General features: G+C 38.9%; 1 protein-coding gene across 1 annotated transcript in view; it reads right to left on the bottom strand.

Moving 5' to 3' along the window:
- The window catches only part of rnf180a (ring finger protein 180a), a 76789-nt gene that overhangs the window by 39563 nt on the left and 20595 nt on the right, over positions 1 to 16631 (bottom strand). The gene's annotated exons all lie outside the window — the stretch shown is intronic.

Below are 16631 nucleotides of genomic sequence, written 5' to 3'. Positions count from 1 at the left end.
ATAGGTTGTTTGAAAGCATGACAAAGGTATTTTTTTGGGTATAAGGGCACGTTGGTTGGATCATGGCTTGAAGGTATGAGATGGCATAGCCTTGGTCACTTTGTAGGCTACCAGCATGTTGTGAAATGAATCTGGACAGCTGCTGGAAGTCAGGGAGTAATGTGTGAAAATTTAAAGCCCGATCAACATTTGTGTACAGCATCGTTTCAGCCCAACAGTTGGGATTCCACATGGTCTGCATCCACAACGACTGCTCCTGCAGTAGTGTGTACATAATAAACATTCAAATGTGGAGTCCATTCAAGGACACCAGTCACAAAGCAGTAACAGTTGGCCCACTTGTAATCAATTAAAAACTTGAAGCTGCTAGAAGGTGAAACCATAAAATATAAATGGGGATCTGATCCAAGAGAGTGCAGGAAAAAGCATTAGCTGGGAAGTGGGCCTTATGGAACAATTAAAAGCAAAGTTTTGCAAGATGTTGAATATTTACATTCAAATTACATTTTATAGCCGCGTGTAAGAAGCTGGGAATATATATTACATTTCAAGCTGTAAATGGATGTGTAGTGTTATATATTGTGCATGGCCCAGTGCACCGCGAGGACACTTCACTGAGTGGAATGAGACTTGTGGAATAAATTAGGACGGTTGGCTATCTCATATTTTTGTGGCTGAAAAGTGTCATATAGTGCAAGGTCTTGAGTTCACAACATTGTACAGACACTGTAGATTTTCAAGTATGGGCAATAAGCACTCCTGTCATGACAGATAGCATGGCAATAAATGGTGACAGTAGTCAGGTTTATCACTCATAAAGAGGAGTCCAGAGATTGTGGGGGCTTGCAGGGTGTGAATCAATGCAACGGGATCATAGCAGGATGTTAAAGAGGCTGAGCTGCAGACGATATGACCTTCTGTTACATACAGACATAAAGTGGAGAAAAAAAATTTCTGCAAACAAATCAAATTCACAGATGTGTAAAAAAAAAAAAAGAAAAGATTTCAAGTTGTACACTTACTTACAACTTCATTTTATACTTGCTCACTTTAACAATGTGTAAACAAAATGTTGCATTTAATATTTAATAAATAAGGCATCTTATCTCATTTTATTTCAAGTATGATTATAGCTCATGGGACAATACAATCAGTGAGAAGGCAGGCGGTCATGGCCTGTTTTATCTACGCAAACCTGAACTATGAACACACAATTCAAGGATAAATTATGTTCAGTTATTCATCTTTATAGTTCAAAAGATTTCAAAATGAAGCATTTTGCTTCAGTGCCCAACAGTGATTTACATCTGTTCTCAAAGGGTTGCTGTGTTTGATATTCAAGTAAACCAGCCTATTTAGTGCTGCTCAGAAATAGTTTGTTATTCATCTGTGATGTGTTTTTTTTGTGTCACTTTGCTGTTGGCTTTCTGGCAAACAAATTTCAAAACGTTATAAAAATGATTCATTTATAGAAGGCTCTAAAAATTCCAGTGAAACAGAGGATAAAGCCCAAGAACATCAAATGTAAACGAGGCACCTGGAGAACAACTTGATAGTCACTGTGTGTGTACAAAGGCACAGCGTATTACATCTGAAGATGTACTTTCAGTGCAGTTGGCCTCAGGTACAAGACTGACAGGTTTGAAATTCTGCTCAGAGGTCCGGTGTCTCTTTGAGCTCGAGTTCTGACACCACACACATAAGCTGTCTGTGGTAATTCACAGACTGACAGAACTCCTGCTGTGAACTGGGTTTGAGGAGATTGTAGATGGACATAAAATAAACAGCTTATAGATGGTGGTATAGAGTCAGTATTAGTCAAGAGAGTTGAGAAGGTGTTTCATGGAAAGTTCAGGCCCGACAGAGTAAAGTGAGACAATTATATCTAATCTGGCAGATGATTTGCTTCTTTGCATCTAATTTTAACTTTTCTATCTTGTCTCTTTAATCAACACCACCACCAACACCACCATCATTATCAAGCTTTAATCTGCTGCTTTCTTTTCTTATTCTGGGATCAGGTTTCTAGAAAATGCTTAAACAGCTTAATATTTTCAATAAGACCACAGCCTTCTGAGTTCAGACTCAATGGCTTTTCAGTCAACATGACCTCCACCCCTCTCCTTTTATTCTTCTTTTGCTTATCTTCCTCTCTCCTGATTCCTTTTTTCCTCCTCCTTCCTCAATTTTGTCTTCTTTTCCTGTTATCTGATGGATTTTTTTCCCATCTCCTAGCTTGTAATTGTGTTTCTTTTTCATTATGCTTCTTAATTAATCTACTGTGATTACAAGTTGCATCATATAAAATTTTAAAAAAATTAAGGGGAGGTCAGCAATTCTTTTAGTCACTGCACCAGGGGATGGAAGGAAACACACTTCATTATTAAAAACATACTGGCGACATAAGAATAAAAACAGAAATAAAGATAACAAATATATCCTATTATTATAAAGTTTGTGGCCGCAAATGAAGAAACGTGACATTAATTTCTCCTTGCAAGTTTCTGGCTTTATTCACCTTCCAGTTAGAGGTCATGCCTGATTACTGAATTACATCTCCTCCACTCTCCGATAAAGGCAACATTACATGTTGGTGTAAAATTACCATATCTGCCATGAAGCACTGATTGTGTTGCGAGTGGACCGATGCTGTGCACTAATCCTGAGTCTCTTTGATGTCTAATCCATGGCTCTGTGTAGCTGGAATCCACACTTTTGTATGTGTATTTGCACACACATGCACACATGCAACTAACCATCTGCTCCTGCACTGCATCTTCCTCTGGACCCCTGCTGTGAATTAACCTCCGTGTTCATGAAAATATCATCAAACCACCTCATGTTCTTACTCCTTCCTATAAACATAAATGTGCGAATAATTGGCTTCCCTCGGCATTACATTGTGGCATATGTTTGTAGTCTGTAATTTATGTGTGGACCAGGCTTCGGTGGTATAACGGTATACCAGGGTTTTAAGCCATCCAGAAGTTATAAATACTGTCATAAATACAGACACTCATCTTTCAATTGAACTGAAACAAATGCTGAATTAAGGTGATGTATTGTCAGTCTCTACTGGTGGAATGGGCAGCTGAGCTGAGAAAGATGCAACTGTGAGTGGTAAGGATAACGTTTCAGGACTTGTTAAAAAAGGAAAATATCTCCATCGTTGTTTTGGAGCATTTTAGGTTAAGTTCTGATGATGAAGACCAAATTACCACACCCACTTTTTAGCTTTGTTATTACAAAAAAAATCCATCTGGTCAGGCTTCAAGTAATGCATTTGAGTCCAAACCACTAGCAGATCGAACCAGTCCTGTGTCAATGTTGCGTGTCAAACAGTGTTCTGCATGATCACGCTAAAACAGCACCGTTCATTGATTTTGCTCATGTTTTTTGGTGATGCAAATATATTCATTTGCAACAAAGGAATGTCTTGTTCTATGGTGTTCAAGAACAGGCTTGTTGGTACCATGCACACTGGTGTTGTGTCTGTCTGTTCCCCCCGTCAGACAGTGTTCCCCTCCTGTCAAAATGATAGCACCCCCCACTGTGGTTAAGGTTAAGGAGAAGGTTAGGTGCAGAAGGCTCAGTAGGAAAAAACACCAGTACAGTTATTGCTTTCTCTAAACTGTGTGCTCTGCAGAACTGAAATCAAAGCACACACCTTTCAGCTAGTGACTGTAATGAAGCTGTGGTGGAGCCTGTAACAGCTTGTTTCTTTTGTTTTTGGCATAATTTGGTTCACGCAGGGCAGACTGAATAAAATTGTCATTGCATCTACAGTATACCTTTATTGCACCTCTACTTCAAATTTTCTGCACAGAATGACACATTGTTTCAGTGGTAAAATATATACTCATATTGGTTTTTGTTGATTTTTGCTTTTCAAGTACTCTGTGTTGGTGATTTTATAGTATCCAAATGAAATATTGTATAGGATACAGTAATTCATTTAGTTTGGTAAGTGAGCAGATGCAATGACTGGGGACGGTACTGTAAACTTATTTCAAAATTCAAGCATGCACACATTTTGAACTTATTCATTTTAATTGTTGAAAACAACAATGGAGGCTCCTCAAGAGGTTATCGTCAGATATATCAGAGCTGAAGCTTATTTCCTATTAGAGTATTTAAATACAGCAAGACTTGTCTAAGTGGTCTAAGTGCATATTAAACACACATCATTGTGGGCTGCAAAATGTCACACATGCTACAATGACTATACTATAGTCTTACTTAAAATTATAGTACTATATTTTTATACAAAAAAATACCAGATATCCTGGTGAAATGTCAGGACAGAATGAAGGTGCGAAAAAAAAAGATGCCGTGCAGGACAAGTGAGGACACTTTCAAAACATTCTCTGCTTCGTCTTTGTAGAAAATAAGTATTTCAAGTTAAAGGGTTAAAGTTAAATCTAGATATAACCGGAGCGCATATGAAAGAAGATTCTTCGACGTTGAGCTGTATTCCACATCCTCAGATGTATTCTGGTGGAGTCAAAGTCTCAGCATATACGCACACATTTAAAAATACTTACGGTGGGAATTCTTTACACTTCATATTCACAGAGGAGAACACCTGCAGATTATTGTGTATTTAGAAACAGGTTTATAAATAACTGTGAAGGGAAATGATCTATGTCTAAAGCTTACATAAACCTCAACCCTCCTTTGATAAGAAACTGTAAGCAGAAAGCAGGAAGCTCAGACCTTAGGGGATTTTTCACTGAGCGTTTCCATACATTTCAAGTACATGCAGTTGTTGTACAGATAGCTTCTCTACACTTTCATGCATGCTAATGCATTCATAATTCATACTGTCGATAGGATTTTTTTTTTAAAGGGAAAAAACGCTCACACTCTCCTCGATCATAAGTACTACTCCATATATATTCTCCATCTTAGTGCTTTAGTCCATGAATGTATCTTCCTCATGACTAACTCTCTTTACATGCATGCCTAAGTTTGAACAAGACCTTTAATTTGAAAGTGCAATCAGCTGTAATCTGTATTCATGAAGGTCAAAAAAGGGGGATAGCAATAAGAAAAAAATCAGTGGAAAAGTAATGGCTGTGTTCCTCACCTGAATTATTGAATGTGGAAAAGTACGTATGTGTGCTTAAACCCACACACGTGTCTAAGTGTATATTGTGTATAGATGTGGGATGCATGCACATACTGTACAGTGCATGTATTGTATGTACCATGTCAAGGCTCACACCCACACACACTTACAAAATGGCATATATAGGGACATATAATCTATATACAAGACTTAACACAGAAGCTGGGGGACTCCACTGATTACTGCATCCTCTTGTTTTTTATTCTACTCCCATCCTCCATCATTCTCACACTCCCTGCACATCCCCCACGAGAATGCTTCTTCAACAATTCTTTCATCTTATCCATGACTCAGTCATCTTCTTCCTTTTCTCTCATCTGTAATCTTGGATTACTTTTATATTCTTGGCTCCCAATTGCTTGTCACATTGTATCCTCTCTTCTCTTCCTCACAAGCTCAGGAAGAGAAAGAGTAGTCAGAGATCACACATGCTCACGTTGCATTTCTGTCATAAATAGGCTACGGATATTAAAGCAAACTCTCATAGAATTGGTCCAGGAACAGAGATTTTCACTGTGCTCCAATTTACTGTGGTACTCCTCTCAGGGAATGTGTTAAATCTATAAACTCATATGAATACTTCAACCATAGTCAGACAGTATAGGGTAGAACATACGCAAAGTTTAATGCATGAGGATTTTAGTCTAAGTCCTGATGTCACAGGTTTAGGATTAACCCTTACCCTACCATGTCACACAGTCTTATCCCAAGGCCCCTGCTCATATCCATCATTGTCACCTCTTGTCAATTTAAAGGAAACTGTGGTGTTAATTAACAGCTGCAGGTGCATGCAGCTTAAACAAAGTGTTAACGTTGTGAAACAGAACTAAATGGTTAGGTTTAGGTAAGAAAACTACATGATAAAGGTTAGGAAATATAATCGTGTTGGGTTTAACAAAATTACCTCCAACGGGACATGAATACCGGTCTTCCAGCCTCCTGGTTGAAAGCTGTTGCTATGTCACTGGACAAAATTTCATGGGACACCTATAAAATCAATTGTATTATGATTTTGTAGAAATATACGAACTGTTCATGAGAACAGATTGCCTAGCTAACTGCCCACTGTTGTCATGGCCCATTATTCCCAAATCTGAATAGTCTGAAAATGTCAAAGGGTCCATTTGTCCAGAAATAGCCAACATACTCTGCCTGCAGTTAGAAAGATTCATGACCTGCAATCTGTCAGCCCTGCCTCCTAATGTTTCACACGGTTGTGTCAAAGTCTGTTTCCCCCAGTGTTTCTCTCCCGTGAGAATGGTGTTTCCCATAGTGCCCTCCTTTAGTGATTGGGGTTAAGACTTATTTACTGTAAGACTTAGTTAGTTGGGTCAGGGTAACTGTTGGGTCAGGTTGAGCATCTTAAAAGACTACAGGTTGGGATCAGGGATACGTTTGGTTCTGGTTCAGGTAGTGGGAAACACATAACATCACTGTCAAGGTCCAGTTACATACATTTGCATAATAATTAGTCACAGGCTTCTGTTTATTGGATTAGAGGGTAACAATATGTATTTTCAGAACAATGGACCTTTTTTTTCGGGATAACTGCATGTTGGACGAGACGATTTTGGGTCCATAGGGAGACACTTTGTTACTCTTGTGGTGCAGGGAATCAATTCCCCTAGATTCAATTCCAGCAGAGAGAAAAAATCCAATTCCCGCACAAACTCATCACCTTTGCATTGATTTATTTAAAAAGTTGACAATTGTGGGCTATAATTAAGCTTTGTGCCATTTTAGAATTGCGTATATGTCTTGAGAAAGGTATTTGTTAACAAAACATCACATTTTGAAATAAATCAATGCAGAGGTGATGAGTGTGTTTGGGAATTGATTTTTTATTTTGGTCCAATAGGACATTTTTCAGACTATATGGGTTTTGAAATAATGGCATGGCACCGGTGTGCTGATAAAGAGCCAGAACTGTTGATGCCTGGCCAGACTTTGTTCAAAGCTAGGTATAAAGTTTAAGATCCCCCCTTCCGTGCAGGAGATAAATGACGTCTCTAAGATTAATTAAGATAGACTTCACAATATGTTTGTTGACAGAAAGCACTGTGGTATACCAAATCATGTCAGACAGTCTTTATGTATCGCTCCTATCAAGTAAAAATCTAATTTCTTTCTTAATGTAATTGTATCATAATATTTCATACTCATAACACAGTTCTATTTTATTTATTTTACTGTTTGTTCTTCTGATCACACAGTGCTGGATTCTGTAATATGAGCAGACTTTACTGACCCTCTTCACAGCCGTGTTAAAATGATTTACTGGCTGAATTGGCATAGCCTGATTTCAAGGCTGGCTCACAGGCCCAGCTCATCTGATTATTCACATTATCAAAGTCCTGCCAAAATCAGAGGGGACTGAGTGAAGGAAAGTGAGTGGAGACAGGCTGCAGAGAAGCAAAAGAAATGTAAAGTATTTTTAAACCAGCTCCCTGGATAGAGTCAAGAGGTTGACAGGTTTGAGGAAATATTGAAGTTCAATCGAAGATAGATTCTTTGGTCTAAAAATGCAAGTTTTATTTTAAACCGTTATCTTATGGAATAATGATCGCTACAATTAGTTTTGAATTCTCCCTTTCTACCATCTTGTCTTTTTCTGTGACTGCTGTCATTGGTTTTTCAGTGTTGGTGTAAAACTTAAGATGATTTGTCTTTTGAAAATGTGCTGCAAAAGTCAAAGAGAGGAAAATATACACCAGAAAGATGCATCAAAGTATAATACTTGAAAGAACTTGATTTACACAGCTGTAAATGTCTCTCCTGCACTGTAAATATAAAATATATATATATGTATCCCTCAACAAAACATTTAACCTCCATCTGCATCAAGGGTCACCAGCTTGTCTGTCAGGTGAAGAGAGGAATTCCCTCGAGGGAAGAATGACATTTGGGAGCGATGAATGATGTTTGTCATATTGATTGTTTAGTTTTTTCCAGAGGATATGTCACAGCCACAGTTTGCAGTCAGATTTAAGGTCAGCATGATTCAAGCCGCCACGTACAATGAGCTATATATTATCAACCAAAAACTGCACAATCCAAGACTGTGACAGGGTGAGCTGTGTTAAATATGATCGATATTTCTATTGAAATGAAGTACTGTTCTCTGACCAGTGCAATTGCAAGTATGGAATAACAATTGACTGGATAATAATCTGGGCCTGCCCATCATAAGTCTATTTAGCATTCCTCAGGAGCCATGTGCACAAAATGAGGTTTAAACACAAACACACCAGTGCTTTTTGATGAGTCAGGTCCTAATGTCTGAATACCAATCTGAGCTGGAGTTGACAGTGGTGGTTTGTTCTTGACCTTGGAAACAGTAGTTAACAAATAAAACAAAACTATCACGGCAAGGTCCATTAGGAGCTTTCAGTCATATTAGTCAGTGATTTTGCCGTCTAAACGGACTTCTCTCCTTGTCCCAGTTTACATGCAACTGAGAAAATCGAATGGGAACTGATGGGAACGTGTCCTCCTCCTCAACTCTGGGTGGTGATATGCATTGTTTTATCGACCCCCTTTCCGGCTGACCTCAGTTTGACACTTACTGCGACCGACTTCTGACACCAGCTACTGCGACCGGCTAATGACACCGGGTACTAAGACCGGCTACTACGACCGGCTTTCTTGAATGTTTTTGTTCCGGGGTCATACGCCAGCACGGGGGGATGATGGGGGGATGGAGCATGTGTAGCATGCACACATGCGTTGTCTATACATGCCTGCGAAAATCCTATTCTGATCGCATTATTTGGGTGTTTTAATTGGAGTTGGAGAACTCCGACATTAGTCGCACTAAGACGTTTACATGCACATCAGTTGTCCAGTTATAGTCAGATTAATGCAAACATTTGTTGTTGTTTTCAAGTGTTATGTAAACATACTGATTGACAATGTTCCTCAGAAGAATTTTGCCAAGTTGTCGTGTTTTTTTTGTAATTTCCATTTTTCTGAGGACTTTTAAGGACTTGTCATTGAGAGCAGGTTATAATTTGACATGGAGACAGATGCATCATGATCTGGAAATCATGCTCACTGGAGGGGAAAATAATCAAACCCGTTTCGAACATTTTCACCTGATTAAATGGGAAAATCTAAGTAGGGGTCTGCTCTACCTTCCACCAGGCTGAGGTGGTTGTTATCAGCCCATTCAATAAGCTTCAACAGTTGCATTTGATTAAAAGGCCACAGTCTAATTACAATAATGCGACAAAACTTCCTTTTTGCCCCAACTTTAGGGCAAAAAAGTTCCTGGGTAGGCGTTACAAAAGATACAACAGAAAGTAAGATGAATGCACTTAAATGCTTTAAACGAAGATGGTAAAAATGTGATGCACCGAGGTGTCGTTGCTCATTGTTGACTTTTGTTCTCACATGGGACACAAACCCCAGTCTCCTGGGTGAAAGTCCTGTATTTTGACCCCTCTACCACCCCTTTTTACTCTGTACTCCATTTTCTTGATTCCCCCTTCACTTTCACACTCCGTAACATCATTTTCACAAAGGAATCGTACATAACTGCTATGGCCACTAGAGGGCTCTGCCAACAACTTGTGTCAATGGGCTGATCCTATAACAATCCTACTGGCCCTACTAGAAGGTGGAACAGACCCCTAGTCGCCCATATTAATGAGATAAAACCGCTGGTATGTAGAAAAAGAATAATTCATGCAGTAACCCTCTAACCAATTACATTTCAACAGGTCACAATACACTGTGCGTGTCTTTATCTCTCATGTAATGTCAGCTCTAATGTTTGTCACCTACCATGCAAAATTAAAATGTTACATTTCAAAGTGCATGGTGGAAAGAGCATTTAGATATTTTACACTTTGCACAGTATGGAGTATTCTATTCAATAGATCAGATCACGGCAGTGGTGTGATTCCTTTAAGATCAATATGAAAAAGAATATGAAAGGACAACAATTACCCGCAGAGTTTTATCTCCTGCTCTCTTTTACTGCTTTACTGGGCTGAGGCTCACTCTTTTCTACTTTACTCCTTTCTTTTTTTATTTCTTTTCTAAGAGCGAATTAGCCTTTTGACACCAGCTCCATGTCTCTGTCAGGGCTGAGAAATGCATCTGTCCTCTGTGATATGTCACTTTTGTGTTTGTGTGTTTGTGTATGTGTGAGTGTGTGCGCGTGAGGCAGAGACAGATAACCATATGTTCTTACCAGCCAAGCATAGAAACTGCCAAATATAGTTAACTGTTCATGTGCGGTTGATTAATTTGGTTTGAGAGCTCAAGCCAGTGTATTGATTAGCTTTGGAGACACAACAGGTGTTGAGCTTGAAAATGAAACCGGGCTTGTTTACATTTGCTTTTCCTTGGACTTTACTGCCATCCTTCATTATTCACATCTTATGGCTTTATGTATTATGTCAGCACTTTATATCAATATTTATTACTGCTTTAGATTCAGAAATTGCTTCACAGCCACAGCCTTGGAGGAAAGCGTTTCTCCTTAAAATCCAATTACTTCTCCTAGTTATCATTTTGTGTGAGCGTATTTGAGTTTTAGTCAGAAGGGTAAACCAATTTGAAAATGGAGAGAGGCCTTGATGGAATTGTTGATGTGTGTGTGCATGCACGGATAAATCCGCGTTAGGTTTGTGTATGTGTGTGTAAGTGTGTTTGTGCACGTGCACGTGCGTGTGCCTTTGCATTGTTCACTACAGTCTTTATCAGGGATTCTCAGCGTGGTCTACTGTGCAGGTGACTCCTCCGGATGGTTGAGCTTGATTGTGATCAATAAGCAACCAATCCATAGCGCCTGGGTCACTGTAGACTATTGTGTGACTGAGGAACCGAGTTGTGTAAGTGTGAGTGTGTGTGTGTGGTGGGTGGGTGATGGTATTGCAGGGGGTGGAGGGGGATGGGGATTTGGGGGTGGACAGGCCTGTTAAGATCATTCTCCTGTGACAGACCACTCGCTCTCATCCTCTCTGCTCTCAAAGTCAACTCATTGCGCTCTCATTTCACACTTGATGGCAATTGGAAAGAGGGAAAGAAAAATGAGGAGTATGGAGGAGTGAGGAAGAGGTGGAGAAAAGATGCTTTTGGACAGTGAGGAGGAAAGATGGGCTGGAGAAGGGAGGTTCAAGTGGGGTCAAAGGAGGGCAAATGAGAAAAGCTGTTGGGGGGCTGGAAAGATGAGGGTAAAAAGAAATGGACCGAAACAGAGAAAATGCTTGTAACAGAGCAGCAGAGCCGTTTCTTCTTGTTTTGAAAGATGTCCTTTCATTTCATCCTTCTTCTGTAAACAAAGTGGCACCATGATAGGGGCTCTTATACATGTCACTTAACATATCCATGTATTTCCCCCTGAAAGTGAAGACATTTGCTGGTGTGAATGAACATTTTAATAACTTAATACTACCGACAATGATTTAGTTTTGATGGATAATACTACTACTATCCCTATTACTAATAATGACAGCTGGTCACGTTTTTGTGCAATTCACCCAAACTCCAACTCAAGAGAGAAAATTTAACAGCAGTCTAAAATCTTGTCTTTGCTGGCCTCCAGTGGTTTAACTTCTCACTGTGCTGCAGATATGTAGGCGTGCTCGAAGGTGTGTCAGTACTCCCTGACATCACAGACGGGTGTGGTTACAGGTGCAATAGATTAGACATTTAGGGCAGTAAAACACAGCTTTTAAGTTACTTTTTAAAGATGTTTTGGTTTTGATTTTATCATCTTACAGTGTGTCCCCTAGATTTTTTTGTAGCAGCGGCGCTGTGAGTTGGTAACCTGGCAACAGTAGGGGGCCTGGGGGATTTTTTTTATTTTATTTTGAAAAATAACACTTAAAATGGTTACTTCTAGTGAGATTTTTGGAGAGAAAAAATGGATAGATTGGGACTTAAAATATGACATAACAAAAAAACAGAGTCAAGACATATGCTGAGACCAGATCATTGTGCAAATGTAATCAAGCTGTTCATGTTCATACTGTTACATGTTCGTCATGGCTGAGCCATTAAAAAAAATGGTTGTGGGCAGAGGGGGTGAGGGGAAGGAAGAGACAGCACAACAGGTGAGGTGTTTGCAGAACGCCAAGGAATCCAAAACAGATGCTGACCTGCCAATTCTGCTCATGAAATTCACTGGCTGGCTATCGCGCTAGCTCCTAAGCAAACATGTTTGTTTTCAGTAGCAACTGGATTGCTATCAACTGTTGCACTGGGTTGTTGCTATCTATGTGGCAAATTTGCCAGACAACTGAGCTTACCTATTCGTTGACTGTATGTCTCCTATATGGGACAAATTCAGAATTGCATTTCACTTCTCGCCTGACAGTGCTACTTAATAACCTATGCTAATAACGCAGACCTGAGATGTTACTCTGCAGTCTGGCCATGCAACCATGGTGTCCCAGGTGGTCTTTTTGTGGATGTGTGGCAATGTCCCAAATCCATAATAGCCCATTAGTTTGATGGTCCATTATCCTGAAAACAAAAGCACATTTCTCCAAAGGCTAAATAGTCCGAAAATACACACTGGAGATTTTGAGAGTCCAGTCACTGCCAGTCTTACTACTTTAAAGACTCCATTACTTTTTTGCTCGGTTGAACAGACCTGGTTTCCATGTTAAAAAGATGATACTCCCAAAATAATGGTGATCACAATTATGATATTTTATTTGTTAAATAATAAGTTATTTCATCTAATTTCCCAACCAGAAATGGAACAATGGAAATAAAAAATTGGCCTTGGTGCACATCAAAGTGACTTCATGTTTGTTAATGCCAAGAAGTCCTTTAAGTCACTTTAAATAATACAATTGTTGGATGGTGATGACAACAACTACTACTACCACCACTGCTACTGATGGTTGAGTGGCAAGCTTTATGCAGTTTTAAGAATTCTTCCAGACTCCAGCTTTGAAGGGCAACTTAACAGCAGCTCAGAATACATCACTGGTTGTGGTTACAGCAGCAACACTTCTCTGATCACACCCAATGTTGGGTGTTAGAGGTGCAAGACGCTTGAAAGTTTAAGCCCTCTCTATAAAAGGTAAAAGGGATTTTCGAAAGCAAGGGCAGCATGTCCCGGTCTCCCAGGGACAGATTACACTAGATATCACAAAACCTGAAACATGACAGTACTGTTGGTCACAATTAAAGAAATTGCAGTATGTTCCACACACAAAAATAACATTCACCTTGTCTAAATTTACAGATGAATTGCATTGGCAGCAGGATTTACTAGTTCCTTTGCAGACAAAACATATAAAACATGCGATAAGTTCATAAAGTATTATACAATAAAACTTCTTCTACTGCCACCAAGTATATTCAACTACTGCTTGCACACTAAGTTATCAATAATGTAACACTTCATAGTATTGCTGCCTTTGGATGATCTGAATATTGTCTTTCACCACAGCTCCCAGCCAGTACAAGCACAATCTTCTTTCTGGCCACTTGAGAAATTCTGAGTCAGATATATTGATCAAGGGCATTTCCACTGAAGTTTGTGTTGTATTTGAAAACTACAGATTTCCTGAACTTGTCCAGACTTTAAATGAGCAGCCCTCCAATAGCATGCCCATTTTGTAACCTTTTTAACTAGTCTGTTTGCATAAATAACTTTGCTTTGCTGGGTAGCTTCAAAAGGTGACAGTCGATATCCACGGACTGAGAATATATTTTAATTCAGAAAATAAATAAAAAATCTAAATTGTGTACTCTCCCTGGAGCCTTAATTAAACATCTAACCAAATACTTCAACTATAGAGTCAAAACTTTTGCTCATTAGATATGCAGACTGGATCCTATTGATAAGAAAAACTGCAGTCTCAGCAGGTTCAAGAAAGAGTCGCTGAACTCAAACTTCAGGTGTCACATCACACATATCAAATACAGGAAATATGATAAAGTAAAGATGCTAATAATAGTAGAGCACATCACCTCAGTCTTAATAGTTTTTAATCTATGTGACCTGGCTTATTTTCCGAAATTGATATTGCATGCATGGTAAAATATCATCTGTTGGCTGCAGTGGATTTCTTCTCACACTGGTGCTTTATTCTACTCAATAAATCCATCTTTATATACACTACACCAGCTAGTCTGAATGTGATAAGCAACAATCTTTCGTCATCCATATTTACAGCATATGTGACTCTGTAGGCAGAACAATACATTAATAACAATCACCATTGCTCATGTTCAAACACCTCACCACAAACCATGTTTTGCATGCTTATATAAAGATATTCAATATTGAAGAGGGTAATGAAAAACATTTTTTAATCAATTACTAACTATAAAATTAAATTTTAAGGGACATACATCTAGCTGACTTGGGTTCTTTAAAATGTGTGTTAGATTTTTAAGTAATGTTTCCAATTTACGGTTTTAAATAGTAGGAAATTACAACTTTCTGTAAAGATAATTGAAAAATCTAAATAATTTCTCAGTCACCAACATTGAGCATGGATATATATATCTTAAAAAATGTGATTAGAAATTCATTTACATAAAGATTTAATTTAGGTGTTGAAGCTCGAGCTGTGCAGCTCAGTCTACCAACCAAATTTTAGCCGATAAAGCTCTCAAAATTGATGTTTTTCTGCCACTGTGATTTCATGTTAATCACTACCAAAAGAGTAAATCTGTGAGAGGGAATCAGACTTTGTGTATTCTTCCTGCTTTCTGGTTAAACTGATTCTATTGACAGTGACAGTTTTACAGTTTATTTAACCCGCGGAAACATTTTTCCTTGACTTTCATCCCAACATAGACGGGTGACGCTTGTCGAAGCTGCTTTTCTGTTTGGACATGGTGACACACAGAAAGGACAAGGCAGTCGTCTCATCTTTAGCTGCTCCCTTTTATTTGTAAAAGAGACTAAAACTGTTGTGGCAAACTGTAAAACATCAAGATGTTCTTTTTTTCCCAGCGAGGCTTTTTATAATGAACTTTAGTATCTGTAGAGAAACTCAGAGATGAGACAGAGAGGAAGGGGCAACGGGAGCAAGAGAGAGTGGATCATGTTTGTGTGTGTGTAATTTTAACCCCCCTCCAAAAAACGGAAGAGAGACTGTGCCAAGCTTCAAACGACAGGGTCTGTTCTTTGTTCTGTGCCATAGTGTTTGCACTGGAAGCTTTTTATGAAAAGTCTCTCTATGATTCAAGAGCTCCCACTCCGCTCTGTGCCTCCATCCACTTCGATTTATTTCAGGGTAGACTGACAGCACTCCACTTGATCAAGGGATTCAAACCGAAACAGAACAAATCAAAGAAATTAAAAATTCTGCTATTTTTGAGGAGCATTAACTTCAAACTACGTCATCCACAAATGTCACTTTACTTTCTCGCGCATCTCCGGGTGGAAGTGCGACATATGAAAGCTGCATCTTTGTTGTCGAGAGATACACACAGACATTTAGACAGAGATGCAGAGAGGGACGGAGATGAGGAGGGGGCACTGCTGCTGCTGCTGCTGCTTCCCTCAGCCAATGCTTTTAGTGAGTGCGCTATAATTTTCTAAAACAGGAAGAGTGACTGCATCAAGCTTCAAACAGCAGGACCTGCTCTTTGATCCGTATCTTTTCATGAATACTTCTATCTGCCTTTTGACTTTATTAAGAAACATTGAAATGAATAGAAAAAAATAGCTTCAGATTCAAAATTTTAAAGTGCAGTTACATTTTATGCTGTGCAATTAGAAATATGCTCATTTGCATATTTGCCTAAGGCACCAAAAATCGAGAGTACCTGAATATGTTGAACCCAAAAGGTTCAGAGAACAGGATGAGTCACTTGCAAATCAGGCATCAGGGCTGTGATAAGGAGCGATAAGGACGGACACAAAGGGACGGCTGAGGGAGGAATAAAACGCACTGCTTTATATTCTAATAAAAGCTAGGGACCGGGGAGTACCACAGATTTTCTTTACAATTTGTAAAATTGTTCATGATTGGCCTTTGTTTTACAATGCAAGGAAAGACATCGCTGCATGCCAATCAAGTTCACCTCACTGGAGCTAATAAACAGACTGGGACTCATCTGCATATCATACAAACTGTGAGAGAGGTAGGAGGAGAGTGATCAGTAATACACTGCAAATACTGAAATGCTGAAAACAGCAAATATGTATCCTATCATGATTTAGTTTAGATTTAATTTAGTTAGTTTAGACTATTATAAAATACTATTCAGACAACATTTTTCCCCCTATTTGATTTTCTCAACAGTAATAAATTCAACATTTAAAACAGCAAAATACACTGTGATCTGTTGATATATTTTGCTCTCTCAGCCAAAAATATACCAATCAAAAGGAAGACTGTGTACAATAATAGAAGTTTTGTGGAATACTTTGTCAGCATAATTCATGATAAACATGAATTTCCATAAAATTTGGTTGACAGACATGTTTACCCCGAGAAAGATTTAGTACTGGTGGTAATCTGGATTTTGGATTTTTAGCTGTGATCATGTTAAGCCATAATGACTTGACTCT

This window comes from Centropristis striata, chromosome 7 (assembly GCF_030273125.1).
Source record: "Centropristis striata isolate RG_2023a ecotype Rhode Island chromosome 7, C.striata_1.0, whole genome shotgun sequence".
NCBI lineage: Eukaryota > Metazoa > Chordata > Actinopteri > Perciformes > Serranidae > Centropristis > Centropristis striata.
Note: the sequence above shows the minus strand (reverse complement) of the source record. Positions and strands in the feature narration are given on the sequence as shown.